Below are 6,400 nucleotides of genomic sequence, written 5' to 3' on the forward strand. Positions count from 1 at the left end.
CATCCACGTTATTCAGTCCTTTGTTCAAGCCTTCGGTTTGTAGAAAAGTTGCTCCAGAGGTAGGAATGGGGATTGAAGACAAAATGGAGATGATGCAGCTGTCCTTTATATTCCTTTTGCCAAGTGACTTCTACTTCCTGTGTCCCAAACACAAGCTTCATAGCACATGGCATGGAAAAGCCTTGGAGGTCTCAGTACACAGGCATACCCCTGCATGTCTTGCTGACTCAATAGGTGTATCCCCTTAATCCTTTCAGTGGGTTTATTGTATGGCTGATGACTCTGGATGAGCCATCGAACAGACTGGGCAGCGCTGATGCCAATATGTCTGGCAGTGTCATTCAGAAACACTACACAAATCTGGAATACAGATATACCCTACATATCTGTAACTCACAATACAAAGATAGAAACAAGATTATCATACTTGGAACATCATAACATGTTTCATTGACACCTTACATGGCATATCTAGCACGATTTATTGCAATTTCATCATATTGTTATTTATAATAAAATAATAATAGTAATATAAGGTGTCTCTCAATTCCATACAGCGTCACTTAATAAACTGGTCAATTCCCAGGACCGGTTCCCCGGGTGTTTGAAGATGCCGAACACCTTGCTTGTGAGGGATTAAAATACCCACATATATGTTGGGAACACACAGAGAGACCATGTGCAAGTCTGTACCCCTATGTTCACTCTTGTACAAAATTATCATCAATTTTGTTCATAGTATGTCTCAGGGTCGAATCCCCAATCTGTCACTCTGAGTGCAGAAAGCGGGGGCCCACCAGGATTCTAAAGATTAATTTGTCCCACTCTAGGCTTGTATTAAAGCCCCAAAGTTACAGCTTTTCTCTGACCTTGGCTTGGTAAATGTTGCCACCACCCAAATGCAGAAAACCCCAAACCCTTGGACCCAGGAAGAAGCACTTGAGAATTCTTTCCTCTGGGGCACCCTCAAGCCCTTTCCCCTCCCTTCCGGGAAAGAGCTGAGAAAGAAAACAAAGGAAATTAGCTGTGGCTACCAGATAATCAAATCACATGCACAAACCTCTGCGGACACCAAAAATCCAATCCTGTTCTTAAAAGAGGTAAATTTTATTAAAATTGAAAAGGAACACAATACATCTGGAACGTAGGCTTTTGCTAAATCTTAAAAGAAAATTTTTGTAAGCATCCAAAATAGCTTTCTTCAGGGTTCAGCTTAAAGCTTACAAGCAAACAAAAGCATCTGGGATAGCACAAAGGAGATCCGAAAGCCAAAATAAAAAATAAATCTGATTGTGTCTGTCTAAACATTCCCTAGCCAAATCATTTCTTCTAGGTATGGAAGGTGAATTTTCATACCTGCTTCAAGCCTTACACAGCATTGCTAGTACGCGTCGTTTTCTCCGGAGAACAACAAACAAAGGGAAAGTTACTTTCCCATTTAACAAAGTTGTAGCCTTTCCATTGGCTCTTTTGGTCAGGTGCCCAATACTTTTTTTTTTTAAACCCTGTTGGCTTGTTAACCCTTTAGAGGTAAAGCAAGCAGAGAACTCACACCAACAGGGATTTTACAGCCAACTGGCTAGCTGGGTGTTTATAAAAGGGAGATCCCGCCCCTCTCCTTCATTTATCACTGTGAAGTATCATTTGAAAAGACATAATCTACTGAATAGCCTCCTGCTAAACTGTGTAGCAACATTGTATGTAAAGTTATGACATTTTACGGTATGAAATTACTGAAAAAGTTGCAACCCTAACCCTAAGTTCCTCAGAGACAGCAAGGCAAACAGCTGGTCAAATAGCCATTCTCCACCAGGGAGAAGGTGTGAAGAAGACATTTACATTTCATCACAGGGATCGCTTCAAGCTCGTATCTATGACAGCCTTTCACCATGACTCAGCTGAGAACTGAAGTGGTTTCTAGTACAAAGGACTGAATTATTAAAAGAGGTGAGGAAAATGCATGAGACACTCTCTCTCTCCCCTTTCCCTCTGCTCATGACAACTCCTGAAGAACTGAATGTGGGCGGCAGGGGCAGGTTAGGAGGGAGTCCTGGCTGAAAGGAAAACCAGCCTCTCTCAGCAGATGGTGAGAGAAACATTTGTTTTAAACCCGTTTTAGCTTGCTAAGTTAAACATTAGTTTGTGTTTTATCTTGCATTTCTTTTGTAAACAATTCTGACTTTTATGCCTCATTACTTGTAGCCACTTAAAATCTTTTTTTTCAGTAGTTAATAATTTTGTTTCCTTTTTTTTCTAATCAGTGTGTTTGGATTAAAGTGTGTTGGAAACTCCATTTGGAATAACAAGGCTGGCGCACATCATTTTCCACTGATGAAACAACAGATTTCATATGAGCTCCCATTGTTCAGGAGTGTGCTGGACAGGGCAAGATGCACATTTCTGGGGGAAGTTAGGGAGCAGAGAATTTTCTGGGGTTCTCCTGTGAGGTACTGTAATTTGTGAGTCACTGACTAGCAGCACTCAAAACTGTCTAGCTGGGAGTGAGTTACATGCTGGAGACTGTGTGTGAACTGCCCAGGAGTGGCTGCTCTCACAGTAGAGCAGTGGAAACGTCATCCCAGCTTGGAGAACTGAGGGGACACAGCTGTTCAACAGTCCAGATTGTACTGTGCTTAATGTCACAGACACTCAATTTCAAAGAGTCTCCTACAACCCAGAGAAAGTAAATCCACGTCCCAGAAAGTGAAGTCTTCAGAGAAAGGGTAAGTCTCCCTGGCACAGCTTCTTGCTGACAGATGGGTCCAGAAAAAAAGACAGAGTCCCGGGGAAGCTGGAAACATAAGCGTGGGGTTCAGTGGAGAAAGGGAATAGGAAGGGCAGGGATATTACTGAATGCAGGATCTGAGCAGTACTAGATATCAGGGTAGCACATAGTGCAGCCCATTGGCAAACATAATCCCAAATAAACACATAAAATGATGGGGTCTAAATTAGTTATTTCCATTGATTTATATAAGGGCAATAAGATATTCTCTGTATTACTGTCTCTCTCTTTTTAAATAATGCCTAACATCCTGTTTGCTTTTTTGACTTCCTCTGCACACTGCTGGATGTCTTCAGACAACTATCCACAATGACAAAAAGATCTTTTTCCTGATTAGCCTAATTTTGCCCCCATCATATTGTATGTATAGCTGCGGGTTTTTTTGCAATGTGCATTACTTTACCTTTATACACATTTGCCATTTTGTTGCCCAGTCACTTAGTTTTTTGAGCTCTTTTTGAAGTTCTTCACAGTTTGCTTTGGTCTTAACTATCTTGACCAGTTTAGTATTGTGACGTTATTGATATAATCTGGGACCATATAGAACATGGTTGAAACCAAGCTCCTGTAGTGGCACCAAATCTTATGTAAAGGGGGTCATGTAAGGTGTCCAAGACCAGGTTATGGGTTCTTGGTTATAATTATGGTGTCTATATGTATGTAAAATTTTGTAGTTGAAGTTATGAGTATTGGCTCTATACTGTCTGTATTTCGAACTTATGCTGTGCTTCTGGGAGACATCCCAGACAAGTTGGTGTTAGCTCTGCCTAGCATGCTTGATGGCTCATTAAGGGCCATCAGCTATTCAAATGACCCACTGAGAGAAGGCAGATACGCCTTGTAACTCAGCAAAGTATGCAGGGACTTGCCCATGTGACTCCAGACTCCATTTTGCTGTAATTTTCCACAGTAAGAACAAAAGTGTTCTTACACCTGGAAAAGCCTATAAAAGACTGATGCCTCATCTCCATCTTGTTTTCAGTCCTGCTTCTTATCTCTGGAGGAACTTTGCTACAAACTGAAGCTCTGAACAAAGGACTGACTGACGCATCCCAGAGGGGGATGTACTCTAGAGACTTGATTTGAACCTGCAGTTTACTCCATCACTGCTACATGCCTGAATTAAGAACTTTGCCATTACTGCATGTAATTGATTCCATTTAACCAATTCTAGCTCTCAGCTCTATCTTTTTCCTTTTATGATTTTAGATTCTAAAGGATTGGCAACAGCGTGATTTGTGGGTAAGATCTGATGTGTATATTGACCTGGGTCTGGGGCTTGATTCTTTGGGATCGAGAGAACCTTTTTCTTTTATTGGGGTGTTGGTTTTCATAACCATTCATCCCCAGGACGAGTGCACTGGTGGTGATACTGGAAGACTGGAGTGCCTAAGGGAATTGCTTGTGTGACTTGTGGTTAATCAGTGGGGTGAAACCAAAGTCCTCTTTGTCTGGCTGGTTTGGTTTGCCTTAGAGGTGGAAAAACCCCAGCCTTGGGCTGTAACTGCCCTGTTTTAAGCGATTTCTCACTCTCAGTTGGGTCCCACCAGAACCGAATTGTCACAAGTATCATCTGCAAACTTTGCTACCTCACTGTTTACCTCTTTCTCCAGATCATTTATGAATAAGTTGAACAGGACTGGTCCTAGGACTGACCCTTGGGGAACACCTTAGTTACTCCTCTCCATTCTGAAAATTTACCGTTTATTCCTACCCTTTATTCTCTGCCTTTTAAACAGTTCTCAATCCATGAAAAGATCCTCCCTCTTATCCCATGATAACATAATTTATGTAAGAGCCTTTGATGAGGGACCTTGTCAAAGGCTTTCTGGAAATCTAAGTACACTATGTCCATATGCTTGTTGACACCTTCAAAGAACTCTAATAGATTAGTAAGACATGATTTCCCTTTACAGAAACCATGTAGACTTTTGCTCAACAATTTTTGTTCTTCTATGTGCCTGACAATTTTATTCTTTACTATTGTTTCAACTAATTTGCCTGATACAGACATTAGACTTACCAGTCTGTAACTGCCAGGATAGCCTCTAGAGCCCTTTTTAAATATTGGCGTTACATTGGCAATCTTCCAGTCACTGGGTACAGAAGCCAATTTAAAGGACAGGTTACAAACCATAGCTAATAGTTCCCCAATTTCATATTTGAGTTCCTTCAGAACTCTTGGGTAAATAACATCTGGTTCCAGTGACTTGTTACAGTTAAGTTTATCAACTAGTTCCAAAACCTCCTCTAGTAACACTTCAATCTGTGGAAATTCCTCAGATTTGTCACCCAAAAAAGGTTTGGGAATCTCACCAACATCCTCAGCAACGAAGACTGAAGCAAAGAATGCATTTAGTTTCTCCGCAACGACTTTATAGTCTTTAAGGGCTCCTTTTGCATCTCGATCTTCCAAGGGCCCCACTGGTCGTTTAGCAGGCTTCCTGCTTTTGATGTACTTAAAAAACATTTTGTTATTACCTTTTGAGTTTTTGGCTAGCCCCTTCTTCAAACTCCTCTTTGGCTTTTCTTATTACATTTTTACACTTAATTTGGCAGTGCTTATGCTCCCTTCTATTTACCTCACTAGGATTTCACTTCCACTTTTTAAACGTTGCCTTTTTATCTCTCACTGCTTCTCTTACATGGTCGTTAAGCCACAGTGACTCTTTTTTAGTTCTTTTGCTGTGTTTTTTAATTTGGGGGGATACATTTAAGTTGGGCCTCTAATATTGTGTCTTTGAAAAGTGTCCTTGCAACTTGCAGGGATTTCACTCTAGTCATTGTACCTTTTAATTTCTGTTTAACTAACTCCCTCATTTTTGCATAGTTCCCTTTCCTGAAATTAAATGCCAGTGTTGAGCTGTTCTTCTCACCACAGGAATGTTAAATGTTGTTATATTATGGTCACTATTTCCAAGTGCTCCTGTTATAGTTACCTCGTGGACTAGATCCTGTGCTCCACTCAGGACTAAATCGAGAGTTGCTTCTCCCATTGCAGGTTCTTGTACCAGCTTCTCCAAGAAACAGTCATTTAAAGTATCGAGAAATTTTGTCTCTGCATTTTGTCCTGAGGTGACATGTACCCAGTCAATATGGGGATAATTGAAATCCACCATTATTATGGAGTCCTTTATTTTGATAGCCTCTCTAATCTGCCTTCGCATTTCATCCTCACTATCACTGTCTTTGACAAGTGGTCGATAAGAGATCCCTATTATTATATTCTTATTAGAGCATGGAATTACTATCCATAGAGATTCTATGGAACATGTGGTTTCATTTAAGATTTTTAATTCATTTGAGTGTACATTTTCTTTAACATACAGTGCCACTCCCCTCCCCACTCCCCGACTATGACCTGCTCTGTCCTTCCAATATATTTTGTACCCTGGAACGATTGCGTTCCATTGATTGTCCTCAGTCCACCAGGTTTCTGTGACGCCTATTAGTCAATATCCTCCTTTAACACGAGGCTCTCTAATTCACCCATCTCATTATTTAGACTTCTAGCATTTGTGTACAAGCACTTTTAAAAACTTGTCACTGTTTATTTGTCTGCCCTTTTCTGATGTGTCAGATTCTTTTGTGTGTGAATGCTTCTCGTCTGATCTG

The sequence above is a fragment of the Gopherus flavomarginatus genome, chromosome 2 (assembly GCF_025201925.1).
Source record: "Gopherus flavomarginatus isolate rGopFla2 chromosome 2, rGopFla2.mat.asm, whole genome shotgun sequence".
Classification (NCBI taxonomy): Eukaryota; Metazoa; Chordata; order Testudines; family Testudinidae; genus Gopherus; species Gopherus flavomarginatus.